The 18556-nt window shown below is 41.9% G+C and overlaps 1 non-coding gene across 1 annotated transcript; it reads left to right on the top strand.

Moving 5' to 3' along the window:
• The first annotated feature begins 5128 nt into the window (after window positions 1–5128).
• On the top strand, window positions 5129–5201 carry Trnar-ucg. Its single transcript has one exon. It is a non-coding gene; the product is annotated as a tRNA-Arg (tRNA).
• The last annotated feature ends 13355 nt before the right edge of the window (window positions 5202–18556 follow it).

Below are 18556 nucleotides of genomic sequence, written 5' to 3'. Positions count from 1 at the left end.
ACACTCAGCAAATCAGACCTGATACTGAAAGAAGAAGCTACACAATGGATGTAGAAAATTACCTCATTAAGGAATCAACCACATATAAAATGAACATTAATATTAATAGAATATTCTGCCAGTTTTTGGAGGAAATTATACACATTAATAACTTCAATACAAAGTATTAGTGTTCCACAATAATATTTACTAGTTTTTTATGAACTGGCTTTCAGCCTCTCAGGCCATCGTTAGATAACGTGATGCTAAACAGCTAATCCACACAACTTCAGCAAGAATCTATAAGTGTACATAGAATGCTGTACAAAGATGTGTGACTTTTATGGCTATATCGATACGAAACAAGTATGATGTAGCACCTAAAGGCCGGCCGAAGTGGCCGAGCGTTTCTAGGCGCTACAGTCTGGAACCGCGCGACCACTGCGGTCGCAGGTTCGAATCCTGCTTCGGGCATGGATGTGTGTCATGTCCTTAGGTTAGTTACGTTTAAGTAGGTCTAAGTTCTAGAGGACTGATGACCTAAGATGTAAGTCCCATAGTGCTCAGAGCCATTTCAACTATTTTTGAAGCACCTAAAGAGGCTCTGAATAAATAAATCTTATATTACCGTATATTCAAATATTAAAAGTATGTAAGCGTATAAAACAGAAATGTTCTACAAATGAGTAATGGCATGGACTCATACGTCATATGGACAAACTGGTGGATGTGATGAACAGATAAATAAAGGGAGGGGAAGAAAAAGGCTATGGAATGTGGGTGTACAACAGTTACAGAAAGCTTATTAGCCAATGATGAGGGGCATAATAGCTGGCTACAATTTTAATAAGGATGAGTAATGGAACTGTGTTTGGTCATTAAGGACAAGGTCAGGTTTCTTTGAGTGTGGTTTATTAACGACCAGAGTTCCAAGTAATGTTAGTTTTCTCCCCTTAGTTCTTTTATGGAGAATATCACACTTCATGTCATATGGATGACATTCAGTCAGAGCATGTTTAGCGAAGGTGAACTCTTTCTTTCTCAGTCTCCAACTCCCTTCATGCTCAGTTAGTCTAGGAGTTATAGCCCTAACTGATTGATCTACATATAATTTTCCACACAGAGTGCAGGAAATTCTATAAACTCCACTCTGTTCTAAAAGGTGATAAATTTCTCCCATTTGTACGTAATAATTGAGACAGCACAACTTTCAAGGGCAATCTCTAATACTCTCAATCGTCCCATACTATACATAGTAGTAACATACAGTAAGTGGTTCTCTGACAGCCTATCATGCGACACATATTTCCCAGTGGTAGTGAACGGGCTAAAAGACGAACCATTTCCTCTCGCTGACTACGCACATACTAGCTCCACGGTAGATATCACTTTCATCGCAGACGTTTCCAAATAAAGAGCCAATAAGCTACGTGGATGTCCTTTCGTCCTGCGGGGACATGGCAAAGATATAGCAGACTGACTCAACAAGTCCATGAAAACAAACAATTGACGGTGGAGCTAGAACGTAAGAGATGTATTCCAGTTTAGGACGTGCTAACAAGGGCAATACAGATGGTCCCCTAGGACATGCAGTCTATGGAGAAAAGACCCTCTTAGATCTGTTCCTTCATGCAACGAGCTGACATCACTGGCACAGAGATAGTCTGTAACAACTTAGACTGTATGCTGCCAAAATTGACGTGCATTGAAGGAAACAAATGACACAGCCTATCGCAAATAAGAGGAAAAGAAAGAGGAACAGAAATTTAACTTTATTCCCTGTGCTGGGGCTACCTAAGCCAAAACTGGGAGAAACTCCGAAAAAAAATTTGGCCATTTTTCGACCACTACGAAAAACGAAAACTATGTTTATCTCAGTAAAGGACAACATACACTTGCGAATACCAGGTTTATATGACATTCCTTGAGCGTGTCAGCGTCAAAGAAAGGGAAAAACGCAGCACGCATCTAGCAGCGATGGATGGAATACATTAGATGCGTATGCCTGGGGCATAAAGACAGATCAGCACTGGCTAAACTTAGCCTCAACGAGAAGCATACGTTCCAATTTGAGAAAGAAACACGATCCTCTCGTCAACAGGGACGGGGGCTATTAGCTGAGTTCGGCATGCGACCCTTTACTATCAGACTATCGTCAAGAACTCACCCGGCAGTTGACGCTTCGCGAGTCTGGGCAAGACTGAATGCACCGAGGGTGGAATGGCGGTCAGCGCCCCCACCACACGCCACACCTGGGGAGCGTCGGCCACCTCTCGACTGTATACAGGGCGTAACGGCTGTAAGCGCAGATATCACTACGTTGACTGCGGAGGGTGTATTGAACGACATTACATCAAGTCATTTGCAGGCTCATAATTATAGCTTACAGAAGTCATATGTTTGTATTTTGGTTAGCCTATCCAAGTATGTGTGGAAAGAAAAAGCCGTTAATGCTTATTTTCCCGTGGGAAGCAGGTCAGGTGCTGAAGTGTGGACACGTGGACGCAAAACGATCAGTCTATACCGAAAGGTGTAGTTGACTTAGTGGTGTTGTTAGGACCAGGCAGAAAACATCAAATCATAAAGTTTGTGACGTATATGTGACAAGACTGTAGGATGAAGAGAGTGTACCTATTAAGACACCAACGCACTTATACCCGTTACACCCTGTGTATGGGACACCCACGCAATCTCGACGTTCTCGCACTAGCGAGGCACATCTGAAGGATCAAAATACAAGAAAAAATACAAGTAAGTATTATTATTCTTAGCCAGATCTTCGACATAGGTAATATTATTCTGTAATACAAAGAGCTTTGATAAATATAGAAGAGAATAACATTCGTTTTGTACTTGCCAAAAGAAAGCAACAAAAAATATGACTTTAAAATACGTCTGTTTCAACGAGATATTAAATTACTCACTACAGCAGTGGCGTTTAATGTTGCAGAATTCTAAATTTAGGAATCTGTGTTTCAGAGGTGTGGGTTAGTACTGTAGTATATGAGAATGTATCGTGTTTTCCGGATTCTGTATCGGAGTAATTGCGTGTTACAGTAACAGTCCATAGTAACAAAACTAATTTATTTCCATTACAAGTAATTTGTCTTATTCCCCTTGATTATTTTAGATTCCAAATACTTTTCGTTTTTTATAGAAGAAACGCCCCTCTGCCCCTTAACCCCACCCCGAAAAATCCTTATTAGTTAAATAATCGCTCTCCCATGTATAATGCGCCTTCAACATTACTTTACAAACGACTCAATATTTGACATATTGTACTAAACATTTAGTGTAAGAATAGTCGAATACTTCTTAACAAATAATCATCAAGTAAATAATAATAAAAAACTGTCGTAACAATCGTCGCTCAAGTTCTGTGATCTAGTAAGAGGTTCTCACTGCATGTATTCAAAGTGATAACTCCCTAACCGTTAGTTCTGTGACCGACTTTGTTTCTCTCATGAGATGCACATGAGTCTACGTTGAGCTCGATAATCGTTAGATAATAAATTCGTAGAGTACGAAGCACTATAAAATATAACATTGATATCAAACGGTTTGAGAAAATAGGAAATATTGAAGTAAACAAAGAAACAAATTACTGAGCAGAAAAAAAGAGTGGCTTTAAGCTTTCTGTATTGATTCGACGGTTCCTGCAGTGGCTATTGAAATGAGAGCCACTTTAAGAAAAATTACTTTCATAAAAAACTACTTCCTTCCTGCAATATGTCAACTACAGACTACTTCATTTTCATAGTTTAATCAATGTGTTTCTCGTTCTTTACCAACGTACAATTGAGAGACAGCCCAAATGTTCTGCGTCGTTTCTCACAGACCCGGCATACATATCTGTCACCTCACCCATGTTATATCAGGGAGCAAAAGCGCCGAGGAAGGCGTAGTAAGAACTCTAAGCCGTAACTGCGAAGACAAATGGACTACATGTGTTGGTAACCAGGTTAGTGCTTTCATACAGAATTATATTCAATGACAAATAACTGCCACCCATATTGTTTGTAATTTCGCACGGAAGAAACAAATATACATCAATGGTCGTTAAAGCAGCAGGAATTTGACCTTGAAGGCAACAAGCAGTAAACGGCAAATTACCTGAAGTGCTCTACATGCTTTTACATGCGGATGGTTTGCATATCAGCGCAAACACACGACATGGATAGAAATAAAGCCACCTGCATATTGAATATAACTGAAGAACAAGTATGGGGTCCCTCATTCACAGACCGTATTTCAACGTTATTTGTTTTGAGATGACTGAGATGTGCCTCGAACGAGTAGTACAAATACCAGTACCTGCCGAATGTCGACAGCATCAGAATCTTAGTGTATCAACACTGCATCTTATTATTCCAGGATAATTCTGTTTGGTTTAATCGGATCTCTCGACCGTCATGAGACTATGGAACTGATGGGACCAGCAGGTTCATACCCGACGTCATGCGGGGTATCCTCGACAGTAAGAGGGCGCTGCAGTTTCAGGGAGCAGATAAAGTGATAGAGTGGGAAAATCCAGGTGCACTTGGTCACTGGAGTGGGAAGGAACTAATTTGTAGTATGTAAGAACTAGGAGATATGTAATATTCCAGTTCTGCTGGAAGAGAATCATTTTGAGCTTTCACTTTTGATGTGATGAGTGTGTTACATTAAAGTTTAAAATATGGATAGGTCTCTGGCACTATTTTATTCGTTGGGAGATAGTGATTATTATAACTGAACCATTAAAAAACGGGTTTTGTGTTGGATTACGAAAAGTACGAGGCACGAGGGCTGTTGGTACTGGAGTTGACTCAAATAAACTGAACAACAGAGAATTCCTTTATTTATACATTGCTGGGATAGTAACAAAAGCAAACGTCCATCAGTAGCACTACTAGCATTAGAGAAGACAAAATATACTTCGAGGCAGTTTTACGTAAATGCGGCGAGGGACGCCCTGCCTTCGATTCCGAATGCACAAAGTGTGTGGTCTTGATTCCCAATCTCTATTTGGTCGGTCTCGTAAGGGTTTGAATGTAACGAATGGGTGGGGAGCAGCAAGAGGCAGCGGCTGTGTAGAACGAAAACACAATTCCTCAGCGGTATGGGCGTTTCGAGATGACACGAATGTAAGGAATACTTGGTCGTCAGTGACCGTGTGGCCTAATGGATAAGGCGTCGGACTTCGGATCCGAAGATTGCAGGTTCGAATTCTGTCACGGTCGTGTTTTTCCTATTCTGCAAAAGAAACACACCGTTTTAGTGTAGCTATTGAGCAGTCACACAACTTACATAGCAGACGTCAGCCAGTGACCTATTTAATCTTAACTGATAATATACCAGTTGCAATCAGAAAATATATTTGGTTATTGTTTAAGTTTGAATGGAAGAGTGCATTACATACAAAGATAATGACTAACTTTGCTAAATGACAGACTATATAATTTCACTCCTAAATAGTGTTATCTATTTTAACACGTTATCTAAAGATAGGAATATGTTTCAACATGAAACATTTAGAATGACATTGGTGAAATTTACAATGAATTGTTTTGATTCAACCTGTTCGTTCAAAATAATGTCTTGATGCTTTATCATATACAAGAAACTTTCTATTTCTTGTAAAATATTTAACACATGTCCTTTTTCATTGGTGTGTGGAACTTGTTGTTTTAACGGTGAGCCAATGAAGATAATATCATGGCAGTGAGATTCAGATGTGGTATGAACATTGTTTTGAAAATTCCTTCTGTCTACTCTAATGTATATTTTATTTTGGCTTCCATATGTCAATTTATAAACACAAGGTCGAGTGAATTTACAGGACTGATCTAGAGAATGAGATATTTGTGATTTCATTATGTTGCGTATAATGATGTTTATTTTTCTCATACTGGTTTTTTTTTAGGTGTAAGTGTAATTTGATCTGTTAGTTTTCCTCAACGTAGCAAATAATTTTGTTGTTTGACAAAATATAGGTACTATGAATGTCAAATTAGTAAAAGAAGCAAATGGTATATGGCAGGAATCATGTTAAGGACAAACTGTATGAAGAGAACGCTCAGGTCATCCCATCTCCACCATGCAGAGTCAACGTTCTTCATGCCAAACAAAAAACGTCAGAAAATGATCAGATCTGACGCAACGACACCGGTCGAATCTCAACAGTCACCAACCGACCCCAACAACTTCAGGAGCCTCAGGAATCTCAGTGCGTCCAACAACCAGCTACTCATTGCTAAGCAAATGATTCTCCTCATGAAACGGAATCTCTTGAGATACATAACGACGAAGGTTTTTAAAAGGCACGCTCCAGGCGTAACTCGAAATGAAACGCCAGCATGTCCACAGAATCCGGTGAGAACCCAGTAATGATTGATCTGAATGTTCTAACTAGAATTGTTATCATAGAAAATCTGGACCCCAAGGAAATCGTTAAGTCTTTTCATACCTGGACTGAAAGAATTCAACCTTGTACAATTTGTGATTTACATGAAATAAAGAAGGAACCGTGTCGACCTCACCACTCAGCAAACCGACTTTGAAACCAAACTTAGAAATATAAAAATAATTATAAATAATTGACAAGACTTTGAAAGACAAAGTTAACAACATACTACAACATTTTGCAGGAGACAAAAGCATTATATCACATGAACAAGCTGGTTTCAGAAACACAATCCCGCTGGTCCACGATTAAGGCTAATTAGGAATGCAGCGGAAGCCTGCAATTTCACAGGTGCAACTGCTACCCTCTTTCTGGACATAGGACGCGCTTTTGATAAGGTACAGACATCTTCACAAAGTGCTAAAGCACCACTTCCCATCTGCAGTAGTACAATTATTAGTTAAACTCATTTGAAACTGAAAAGTACAACTACGAGACGAGGATCAAAAATCATCCTATTCCACACCCAGACCCGGAGTACCTCAGGCTGCCGTCATATCCACTTTGTTATGTACGATATACACAGCAGATATTCCAAGACCCCGGTGGTGGAATGAAGACATGGTTCTATATGCAGATGACAACACTTACTGGTGTCATGCGCCCAACTCGAATGCAATCAATGAACAAGTCAACAGCTACATCAGCAAATTTGAAACGTAGCCCAGTAAATGGAGAATCTGATTGATCTAATCCACCAAAAAGTAAACCTTTCCTTTTCAGACATGGCAATCTTACTAATCGCCGACTACAGGATAACCCAAAACTCTACATTCGACTTTGTGGACAAGAAATTGTTCCACAACTAAACGTCAAATACCTTGTCTACATCTGTCTAGATGAACTCTTAAGTAGCCAGAAAGACAGGACTGAAAAGATTAAACAAGCTGAAAGCCGATATAATTTTGACGTCTCACGAAATATCAAACAAATGGACTGGAGCTACCAGTTTCTCTTCTTACATTCTAATGAAACGAAAAAATAACCTCTGTCTGCTAACCAGAGGATGCTTCAATTAGCTGAAGATCTACGATATACCTTCCAAACAAACTCCCTTCACGAAACACTTAAAACCAAGAACACACTGCTGTAGATCGACGGTATAGCTTCAAAACAAACTTCCTTACGAAACACTTAAAACCAAGAACATACTACACAGAATAAAAGAAGAAATCACCAGATTCGGGATCAACAGACTACGTAACAACAGACTCACAAAATCACTCTTGTAGCCCTATCATACAACGTTTAATTTTCCGAAATTCAAAAGTTCATTTTCCCCTATATTTTTCTCGAAGCAGTATCCAATTCACTCCAACCGAATCCTCTGGAAAACGAAGAACTCAATGAAACTGTCCACAAACCAAGAGCATCTACAAGTATTTGGGATAATGTAGCAGCCTGATATACAGGAGAACAACTTACTGAGCAAAATTACTTCAAACAACTCCTATATCAGAAGATAATATTCTCTGCACCGACAAGATTTTAAAGTTTCGCGTCTTCCACAGAATTAGACAGAAACGTTTCTACACCAACGAATTACAAAATCACACTATAGCACTATCAAGACCACTGAGACAATATGTGCGTACGTAAGACGAACAACGAGCAACAAATTCCTACCGGGGTTTTTTATCGACAGAGGGGTTTTTCTCTCAGGCGTAAGGCATATGCAGGAACATGGCACGAAAGAAACTTAATTAACAACATCTTACTCTCAGCTATCCATCTAGACCCAGTTAAAAGTTCTACAAAATTAAATAAGGATCCAGTTGTCGTAAATAATTGGCGTCACAACAACACAGAATACAAATACCGGTTGGAAAGGCCTGTAACCCAACATCTCCTTTAAGATGGAATGAAAGATTTTTCAAGAATGCTTTGTAGATGCTTGTCACTTAGGAAGTCCCGTCCAGATTGTCTGACTAATATTTTAGTTGGTTGGTTATATGCATATGTTTCAGTGCGTTCGAGTCGTACTACGCAAACACAAATTCTGGCTGCTCCCATTCAAAGTGCCGACTCTCGGTCAGTCAGTTAACGACAAATAGCCAGTACAGAACAAGGGGTACTGTCGTGATCTTCTGTATGTCCACAATGCCGTGAATCAGTTTCTGCTTCCTTACGCAGTTCTGTTCCTCTGGCCGGCCGGGGGGCCGAGCGGTTCTAGGCGCTACAGTCTGGATCCGCGCGACCGCTACCGTCGCAGGTTCGAATCCTGCCTCGGGCATGGGTGTGTGTGATGTCCTTAGGTTAGTTAGGTTTAAGTAGCTCTAAGTTCTAGGGGACTGATGACCCCAGAAGTTAAGTCCCATAGTGCTCAGAGCCATTTTTTTTCTGTTCCTCTTGTGAACTTTTCCTGAACCAAACCACTCGCATTTTATTTAATAATCCATTATTAATATCGCGAAACTCAAGCGGACTGGAACATTACATCTACTAAAATTATTTGCAGAAATACGGCCTATGTTGCGAACTACACGCACAACTAAATTGTGAAGGTAAGAAAATGTATATGACAAAATGTAATTTTTTGTTGTAACCCTGAATTCCCGTTCATGACATTAATGGCTAATGCTTTTTATTCGGAACTGGGAAGATAAGTCCGTGTTGATTCTATTTTACCTTGGAGTGGGTATTAAAGTGGCTCTCGCTTGGAAACAAATGAATACCTACTACCAACACGTCTGTTCCAGGCCAATCCAGTCTCCATGCACTCATTTTGTCTTCCTTGTTCTTTCCGAATGCAGACATAGCTGTAGTCATCCAAGTATTTTTTCACAGTCGAAAGATACGTAACTCTCTGTTCCCTGTGTTTATGCAGAACAAGGGATACTGTCGTGATCTTCTGTATGTCCACAATGCCGTGAATCAGTTTCTGCTTCCTTACGCAGTTCTGTTCCTCTGGCCGGCCGGGGGAGGGGGGGGGGGGGGGGGAGGTTAGTGTCTTTCACACAAAGTAATGTTTGATAATAATGGCACCCGTGTGCCTTGAAATTTAATACATTAGGAAATGTTTGTAAATTGCTGCCTATTAAAAGTGAAACAACACGAACATGAAGATGGCACGCAAGAAACAAGCAAATGGCGTGAATACTACTTGTACCACATTCTGTATAAAAGAAAAGGTTAGACAGAGGGGTTTCTTATTCATAAATGGTATGTGAATGTTGATTACTGTAATTTGCATAAGAACGTGGACTGTCTGCCAACACATTCTGGTATTCGACTGCAGCAGTATCATGACATATCGGGTCTGCAGTTCCACAATGTTGCTGCACGTGTTGTTTGGCATGCCACGATTTCCACGTAAATATGAAATTGATGAGATCATAGTGACTTTGCCGAACACCACGATAGGCCTCAAGGATCGCACGCGACTAGAGTGCGAGAGGACTGGCTCGACCCTACAGCATCGTACAGTAACATCACATTTCTTGAGTCGGGAAATGGGCTTGCTTCCAGCAAGGCAAGAATGTATACGCGATGTGCAACGACGAGTTGAGCACCACGGAATGTCAGCAACAGAGGGAGGTATACCAGCGGAGGAACGGCAACAATGGACACTAGAGTGACACCACAGCATCTTTTGAGACGAGTCTCTGTTCTACGTATTGTGTCCCGAGAGACGTATCCGTGTGCGCAAGCCTCTGAAGTCAGCGCGAGACTGTCATATGGGCACAGCACATGGCGTATAGGTGTGGGATGTCACTGGGTACGCTACACGATCAGTTCTGGTTCGCATAGTCGATAAGATGAACAACAGTTACTGCATTTCTTATCAGGTCGGTGGCCCCGTGACGTTACATCTAAACAAGAAACTATAAAGCTGCAGGCTGCCAATCCTATAATGATGTACCTTGATACTGTTGATATCCAACTCTTGCCCAACTCAGCTTATGGTGGGATGTGTCATCTAGAGAAACTATCTGGTAATAAGTTATAGAGTTACTGGAATTCCTTAATCACTAATTAACCACATCCACGACAAAGTTTACGCACAATGGAATGATGTGCCCATATCAATGATCCAGTTCCGTTTCGGCTACGTAGACTGCAGGTTCAGAGCCACTGTTGCCATCAGAGGTGGAAGCTCTGTGTTATAAATGTCACTCTTTTGTTGTGTCACGGTTTCTTTGTACTTAGTGTGGCCGGATTGATGTCAGTAGCCAACATTACTTGACAGAAGAAGGTACATGGTAGCAGGACAGAGGAGGGCGTCTGGGCGTTCTTTGGCAAGAAGCTCTGAATGGACCGGTCTGACACAGCAAAAATTACCATTCATTCCTTGCCATATACAAAGTTACCATACTTCTAGGAGTACCGTCTCCATCAGGGCCGAACACTGGTGACACAGTAGAAGTGAAGGAGTCAGAATGTAGCAAGGCCGACCAGAGTTACCACACGTTCTGGACCAACACCTGGCTATTATTTTTCCTATGTAACAAGATATGCTGCCTCAGCAAACCGTTCGTGGGTGAAACTCACATTAATGCTGCCCATTTTAGACAGGCAGCATTAGCCACTGCCAGCAGAGTCCGAGAAATGCTCCATGCCACTCGCTGACCTGATGTAATTCATCTAGCTGCCACTACTAGAGGTGACCTGCATTGGCTGCTACTGGCAGGACCTAGGCCCGATGCTGCAGAGTGTCGACCTGGTACCTTTAGTCAGGGGACCGCTCACTGGCTGACAGTGGGTTAGGGTTCGCACCTCGGCTTGACCAGTCGAGGAGTCATTGCGTCCCTACTGCATGCACACTCGGCTGCTGTCTTTTGCTGGCTCACTAGTTCTGCACACGACTGTCGCTCCCGCTCACACTGCCTACCTCAGCACACTCACAGCATCGTGCCTATATCTCCTCGCCTCCACAGCAGCCTGACGCTGGCCCAGGGGCCTGACTTGACACTTCTCCACCTGCCAAAGCGCTGACGCCATTGACACCTCTCCTTGGCCTATCACCGCTTCAAACTGGCTGGTCTGTGAAGGCTGCTAGCTGAGTTTAACACTTTACTAATATCCAGGACCGACGTCTGACACTCGCTGCTCAGGGCCGCAAATCAACTGCTATAACTAATGGGATGGATAAATTAATCTTTCTTTCACACTTCGCTGAACTACTAACTGGCATCTCTTTGGTTAAAATTCTTCTACGCAGCTACATAACACTCACAATCACCATAATCAGCAGCGGGACACCTGAATACAAGCGCAGTCCTGACACCACTCTGCACCTTGTACATCTTCAATGAAAAAATTAAATAAAGTATTCCTCTGCCAAGCGTTACATAGTGTTGCACTAAAAATACAACTAAATTATTGACTATGCTTTTTTTGCTCTGTTTTAATGTCCAGCAGTGTACTCTTTGTATTTGAAATATAGTAGGTTTGAGGAAACAAAGAGAGGTGGGTACAGTGGTATAAGGAACAGGACAGCCAATATGAATCAGCACAACGCTAGATTCTATCGAGAGCACTTCAATGTTTATCACAAAAGGAGAATGAGTTTGTCGAAATGTTTCTAGATATGATATGGTGGATCAGTGTTAATACCTATCAGTGGATAGGTAATGTTGAGGCAAATAGAATCATTCTACAGCAAGAAGAACACCGAGCATGAGACGCTTTCTTATGGTGACCATCAAACCATCAACTGATGTGCCATGGAAGGTGACTGAAGAATTTCCGAAGAACCTGACTGATCCTATTTGTGGGATCCTGCCCAATCGTGTAATGTAGGGTGCCTAGGAATCTCCTTTCTCGGATAGCTAAACAACATTTCAGACAAATCCTATTAATAGAGTTTATTTCAATATGTTAAATTGACAACACTTGCGTTTCCACAAAGATGAGCAACAAGCAAATGGCGACATGCAAACAATTAATGTATCTCGATATATAGAATTTCCATGCAAGCAGATCATCCAAGCTCATAAGTTACTGCTATAGAGTTTATACCACAGCTCTAGTGCGGCTCTTCTAGTGCGATCGAAGCTAGCTGGAGGAGCACTTACATTGTCTTCGTACAGATGCCGCTCCTACAGTGGTGTCGTTCTAGTCAGCGTACTATTGGCTGAGGTCGTCTCACAGCCTTCTCTACTGTGAGTTTCCATGCCTACGTGCCGACGCTTGATGTTACGCCGGAAAATTCCCCCCTCCCCCCCCTCAAGGAGACGGACCGTCGTCGGGTAGAGAGCGTGGCAACGGCGGGGGAGGCCGGGGGGTGGAAGTTGCGCTGGACCGGAGGCTGTGGCTGCAGGTGGCGTCGAACTTCCGGTTCGGCTCGCACCGCTCCGTCCGGCCTGCGCCCTTGAAACGTCCCCCGGAAAGCAACCAGAAGGGTACGCATCCACCTCCACCGGCCAATAAACTGATGTGGAAGGTGTCGACTGCTGCTGTGTGGGCGGATTCAGCTCCAGTGGTAGGACTAGAGAAGGCGGAGGCTCCGTCTCCATGGGACCGACCCGCGGTGTCGTGATGACACTCTCTGGAGCCGATGTGGCCGCGCTGTCCTCGGGATCCATGAATCTGGGTCAAGAGGCACAGAAAGATCACCGTGCACATGGCAGTGTCGAAGTTGATTTTGATGGCGGTGCTACATGCCGTCTGAACCTAAAATAAGGTACATGCATGCGCCAAGCTGACGGACGATCTCGCCTCGCGCCCATCATCTGCTGCCGCTAAACACCCTGAAAAAGACAGTAACATGCGACGCGAAGCGATACTTGCGGCCTTCCTTCGTCGCCGGATGCTGAGGAGGGTGGAGCAGGTGGAGCAGTGTCCGATGGCGCCGGCTGTGAAGCAATTCCGCCGGCAATGAAGGCTTTCACGACCGGATGGTACTGTTGTTGATAATTCTTCCGGGTTATATGGCCGTGGTCCATGGACTTCTTCTATTCCTAACGTTTCGTCTAATACTACGTTGGACATTTTCAGAGGTATGGCCGGTCCTGCTGAGTCCTGCCGGAGTCCAGCAGGACCAGCCATACCTCTGAAGATGTCCAACGTAGTATTGGACGAAACGTTAGGAATAGAAGAATTCCATGGACCACGCCCATATAACCCGGAAGAATTATCAACAAAAATTCCGCCGGCGATGGTGCATTCGTGGGTGCGAACGATAGGAGGCGAGAAACAGCTCCAATGCTTCATCCCTGGTGTGTGCGGAGCGAAGTTAGGCCATTTACTGTTTGAACGTTGCATTTCGCCGCTTAACTGTGCATGGAACGGTGCGATAGTTACATGCTGTATGCCATTGCGTGCACAGGAAGTTTCAGACTCGTTTGACGTGAACTGAGGTCCGTCGTCTGACACTATTACTTCAGGTAAACCTTCGAGGCAAAATTAGAGGACAGCACCTACGTGACGTTGTCGAGTTCATTGGCACAGCAAAAGTCAATGTGCTATACGAGTCAACCACAATCAACCAACGAGCGTTCCAAAAAGGTCTTGCAAAGTCTATGTGCACCCATTGCCATGGTGATGTTTGTGGCGGAGCGGACTGGTTTTCCGCACATGCGTCACTCTGTGACGTCATCTGTTCTGTTTGGGCGTCCATACCCTGCCACGTAGAGTGTCGACGCGCTGAATGTTTCGTCCGAACAATCCCCATTGGTGAAGTAAGTGGAACACTCCTTTCTGCAAAGCTTTAGGGATCAACACACTTGGGTGTCCACTGTCATTTTGAACAAGAATCACCCATTTCAGTATAGCGAGGCTACGCTGACATGCAAAGTATGGGCGCACGACTGAGTTCTTTATGCTACACATGAAACGACGCCAATATGTGGGAATGAATTTTAGCAAAATGTACAAATCTGAATCAGGTTCCACAGCCTGTGTCATTTTCCTATAGTTCAGCCGAAAAGATTGAAACCTGAGCATCGATGTGGCAACGAGATGCAGCAGAAGCGTCAAAATCTGTATCAGGGCCAATCTGAAGACGTGAATGGGCGTCCGCACTACCATGTTGAGCAGTCGGACGGTACACAACCTTGTACTGGTACTGAGACAACAACAAAGCCCGTCTGTGCAAGTTTTGGGTAGTTTGGAAAGGAACCGGTTTCGTGGGATGAAACAAGGACTGAAATAGCTTGTGATCCGTTATTAAGTAGAATTTTGTGCCATACAAATAGTGGTGGAATTTGGTGACACCATACACAAGGGCCAAATCATCCTTTTCAATTTCTGAATAGTTACACTGATCTCTGGACAACACATTTGATGCGAAAGGAATAGGCCTCTCTTTATCACCAATTCTGTGGAAGCGTTAACTTGCAATACATATGGTTTGTCAGGATCAAAATGAACTAAGTATCGATCCCTGAACAATGCATCTTTAAGTTTTTGAAAAGCTACTTGGTACTCAACTATCCAAACAAAGGGGAGATTCTTCCGACGCAAATGAAGAAATGGAGCTGTAATTTGTGCAGCATTAGGTATGAACCAAATATAATAGTTCATTTTCCCTAAACCTGACTGCAATTCTGTAACATTGCGAGGAACAGGCAAATCTCGTATAGCTAACAAATGCGACTAAAGAGCATATACAACTTGACGGTTTATGACATGACAAAGATATTTCAATTCGGGTTTAAGAAAATCACACTTGTCCAGTCTACACTTCAGTCTTGCATCCGATAACATACGAAACAAAGCACTCAAATTTGCAAATGTTCTTTAGGTGTACGACCTGCTATGACAATATCGTCAAAATAGTTTGAACAGTTTGGACCTTGTGCAGTCAGCTGTTCAAAATACCGTTGGAAAATGGTGGGTGAGGAAGCACTGCCAAGAGGCAAACGCAAATATTTACACAAGCCCAACTGAGTATTCACTACACACACTTTTTGAGACTCTTCATTGAGCAGTATTTGAAGACACGTGTCGCGCAAATTCTCTTCTCGGATTAACGATGAGGGCTCTTCAGCCACTCGGTCTAGAGGTGGCTTTTATGCACTTTCCCTAAGCCTGCAGTGTAAATACTGGGCTGTAGCCTCCACCCCGTGCCAGATACCTGCTGCACAAACATTCAGAAGGAAGCTTTCGCACTCAGACATGAGCTGTACACCGGGCGCCGACAGATGAGGTACACAGACTCTGTGCCACGGGGAGTGGTCGGCTCAGGAACGGTATCTGGTCGCCAACAGTCACCAACATTGCTTCGGCACATATAACAATTTCGATCCCGCAGGGGAACTACGAGACACGTAATATTTCAGTTCTGTGGGAAGAGAATGAGTTGGAGCCTTCACTTCTGAGGGGACGACTGTGCTGTATGAGAGTTAATACGATGGCTTGCTCTCTGGAATTAGTTTATACCCTGTGAGATGCAGATTATTAAAAGTAAACTGCAAAAAGACTCTTAAGTATTGGGAAACGAAAGATAGAAGGAATATGCAGATACAACGAGCGCAGCAGACCAGAGCTGTCTAGGATTGGTGATAGACTGAGGCTGACTGTCGTAAATTTCCCTGTAGATAATATTCTTATTTACTTATTTCCATATTAGAACCGGGATACATACTCATCTCCAGTGGTATCAGCACAACAGAAGACTTTTTCCTCAGGTGCATAGTGTCCCATATCTGTTATTTTTCCATCTAACCCACAAGTTACGTAATTTTTTCTTTGCACATGCCAAAAACTTTTGTCAATAATTTACATATTATTACCTTAGCGTATGTCACTGGTACTCAGCACATACAGGGTGATTCATTATTATGTGAATACTATTTGAGAAAAAGGACTTGCTCCGAGATTTCGTTATACAGAGTCTCAACCTGATCAACACAGCTAATGCACTCAACGTTCAGAAATACAGTTTATTGATAATTGTCTGCTACTAATCCAATTGCTACAAATCTTCTGGTAAACGAGCAGGTGACCATCTACCTGAAAATCGTTCTGCAAGCCTGCGGCACACTTTTTTCGCCGGCAACACAACTTCCAGGAAGCTTGCAATCATTCTTCTCTGTTCAAGTGTGAGTCTATCAGACATCGGTTCCAACAAACTGGAGTAAAAAAGGAAAAAAAAATTAAAATTCTTCACATAATTTTGACTCACCCTGTAGATATGGTAGATGACTATCAAATGTGATGTACTTTAAATCCAAAGGCGATTAACTTGACTGATCACAGGCTATACCTAATCATTTGTACATTACATTATCTTTGTTGACAGAATATCCTACAAAGGAATGTATTTCAACAGTAAACATTTGTAAGAGAATTCGTGAAATTTTCGATGCATTTTTTTTTGTTTTTTAGCTCCGTCTCTGTGTTAAAAGCAATGCAGAATGTTTCGTCACATATGTAAAACTTCATTTATCATCTAAAATATTTACTTGCCTACGGTTTTCAGCAGTCGCTGGGACCGCCAGGCATCGTGTTACGTCACTAACCGAGTTTTTGTAGTTTTAGGTGTGAACTAAGTTTAGACAGTTTCATGTCAATGACGTTCGCAAATTCCATGGATATTGTTTTGAAATATTCCTGTTAGTCGTATGATTGTTATTTCATGGCAACCGCATTTTAACTTATACATTCCTGAATGTGTGAATTTACAGGGTTGTTCCACAAAATGACAAGTTTGTCTTCTGTTGCGTGTTCTGATAATTATTCTCAGCTTGGACTTTTGACATGAACGTTTCATATTACCTGACACTTTCCTCAATATGTAAACCAACGGTACCATTTATGAGAAAATAAACACTAACAAAGCAATAGTAACTGACAAGGAAATACAGTAGCAGTCATGTTGAAGAAAGTATGTAGAAAAAGAATCTTAGAGTTTCATTTGCGTAAAAAATTACATATCTCTTAATAGTTTTCAACAGTTACTTGACAGAAGAGAAGAATACATATTGCTCCATAATGAACCTATCCGCATATACATTGCAGTCACTACCAAAAAGTCATATACGTAGCAGCCCTATCAATCTAGTAATAAACTGTAAAAGAGATTTGCAATCTGACTAAAACAACAAGGTAATGTATATACTTACTCAAGACTGTATAAGCAGAAATCAGTATACAGTGAATAGTTTGAGCGAAATGATATCACAAATTATAGACATCGATATTCTACACCAATTAAAACATTTTGTTGAATGTAATCAACATGATCACCAACGTAGCAGTTGATGACACCATTGAAAATGTCAAATATAATGCACTCATCGTCAGATGAACGCAATATTTGTAGACGAATTTCATTATTTCACTAAAATTATAGCTCTCCCATAAATATTCCACGTCCAATAACCAACTACATGTGCTAGAATACGGTTTAGTAATAGGAAACTACCTTGTTGGTACACTAGCTAGTATTTTACTACACCATACTGAGAACTAATTTCCTCATACCATCTCACATGGATTAATAATATTTATTTCTTGTACAGGTATGTAGATAACACCCTAACATTGCAAGACCGATCAGACAAATAAATAGATATATTCTACTGAAACGAACAAATTATACAAAAATATAAGCAATATGGAAAGGATAGATTGCTGCTCACTACATGAGGAGGCATTGGGTCACAGAGAGGTTCGATCAGACTGTTACAAAACTGAGCCTTAAAGCAAAATTCCTCTTCAGAAATAAGTAACACATACGCATTCATACGAGCACAACTCACACAGACATTACCACTGTCCCTAGGCGCCTGAGTACGACATAGCATGAGTCAGGTCCTACTGTCAGTGGCCATGTCTGTGTGGACTATGCTTGACTGAATATGTGTGTGTTTTCTACTTCTGAAGATGGACTTCGTCTTGAAACTCAGGATTTAGTCTGTCTTTTCATTGTGCCTGTCTGCAGCTCAATTCCTCGTCTGTGTGATGAGCAGCAATCTGTTCTTCCCATATTGTCATTCCATTATCTGATTTCACTCAAAAATGTATGTACAATCGAGCATGAGCACCGAAATAAAATAAACTTTTTAGAGCTAACTTAAATACCAAAAACAGAAGAAAACTATGGCTACTATTCCACTTTACACGACAAAACTTTTATTAAAAAGCTACACCGAAATGGAAGGAAAATAAAATAAAAGGCAGCATCACACTAACGAGGAAACATGATAACAAAGAAGATCAGTTTACTGTCATACCATATTGGCA

Source organism: Schistocerca americana, chromosome 4, assembly GCF_021461395.2.
Source record: "Schistocerca americana isolate TAMUIC-IGC-003095 chromosome 4, iqSchAmer2.1, whole genome shotgun sequence".
Classification (NCBI taxonomy): domain Eukaryota; kingdom Metazoa; phylum Arthropoda; class Insecta; order Orthoptera; family Acrididae; genus Schistocerca; species Schistocerca americana.
This window is presented reverse-complemented; position numbering and strand designations above follow the sequence as displayed.